The sequence below is a fragment of the Oncorhynchus gorbuscha genome, unplaced genomic scaffold (assembly GCF_021184085.1).
Source record: "Oncorhynchus gorbuscha isolate QuinsamMale2020 ecotype Even-year unplaced genomic scaffold, OgorEven_v1.0 Un_scaffold_21566, whole genome shotgun sequence".
Classification (NCBI taxonomy): Eukaryota; Metazoa; Chordata; class Actinopteri; order Salmoniformes; family Salmonidae; genus Oncorhynchus; species Oncorhynchus gorbuscha.
The window spans coordinates 1-1,293 of NW_025762731.1; the positions used below are offsets into that span (position 1 = coordinate 1).

Here is a 1,293-nt window from a genome sequence, read left to right on the forward strand (position 1 = left end):
ACATCAAGATCAGGGAGAGCGCGAACGCAGTCCCCCACTACCATAAATTATGCAATCGAGATTTCCACATTTGAGAAATTCGCAGGGGTCAGCACAGCCGGAGTGCAATGGCTGAGCCTCGCCCTGGGTGAACCGCCTTCTTGATCACGGTGTCTCCCTTGCCAGGTAAGTATGAGTTGTACACGTTGGTAGAGGAGCAAATCCTTCCAGAACAAAGGTGTTTGACTCACGGTTACCACTTCTACTACTGATAATACCACATCATATTGAACAGGGTTTAATGTCGTTTACGAATACAGTTGCGGACAAGGCGGAGGAAAAGCAATACATTTTGTTTTACTGTATTATTTCACGGACCTGACACTCTTCCCATCATGCAACACGGTAAAATTATAAACACATTGAATATGTTCTCTCAATGTCGGTCTGGTTACACACAAGTAGGCGATGTACCAAAATGCTGAAATCACATTCGTGCACACAGCCAACCGAAAGACACCACTTATTTCTGGTGTTTTGTAGCGTTCCAGACGTTGTAGGAATAGTTTCATCACGCTTGTTTTCTGCTCTCAGTAAAATATGATTCCACCATCGACCACAGGGTGGCATACGACCCACAGATATGGAGGAGAAACAGTAGCCTACTACTTAATCAACAAAAAGACACAGTAGTAGCTACTGGGGGGTGTGCTGACATGGCCATACTCGTATTTGTAAATTTACAGTTGATAGTCAGATGGGATGAAAATTGAATCATTTTAACATGTCTAAATAGATATTGGCAAAATACCTTCCTACACGTTCTCAAAGTGGGTTGTAATGTCAGTGGGTTGTAAATGTCAGTAGGTTGTACTGTCAGTGGGTTGTAATGTCAGTGGGTTGTACTGTCAGTGGGTTGTACTGTCAGTGGGTTGTAATGTCAGTGGGTTGTACTGTCAGTGGGTTGTAATGTCAGTGGGTTGTATTGTCAGTGGGTTGTAATGTCAGTGGGTTGTATTGTCAGTGGGTTGTACTGTCAAAGTGGGTTGTAACATCGTCAAAGTGGGTTGTAATGTCAAAGTGGGTTGTAATGTCAAAGTGGGTTGTAACATCGTCAAAGTGGGTTGTACTGTCAGTGGGTTGTAATGTCAGTGGGTTGTAATGTCAGTGGGTTGTAACATCGTCAAAGTGGGTTGTAATGTCAGTGGGTTGTACTGTCAGTGGGTTGTACTGTCAGTGGGTTGTACTGTCAGTGGGTTGTAACATCGTCAAAGTGGGTTGTAATGTCAGTGGGTTGTACTGTCAGTGGGTTGT

The 1,293-nt window shown here is 43.9% G+C and overlaps 1 non-coding gene across 1 annotated transcript; it reads right to left on the reverse strand.

Moving 5' to 3' along the window:
• Positions 1 to 9: 9 nt before the first annotated feature.
• On the reverse strand, positions 10 to 173 carry LOC124031122. The gene has a single exon (XR_006838077.1). It is a non-coding gene; the product is annotated as a U1 spliceosomal RNA (small nuclear RNA).
• Positions 174 to 1,293: the final 1,120 nt, after the last annotated feature.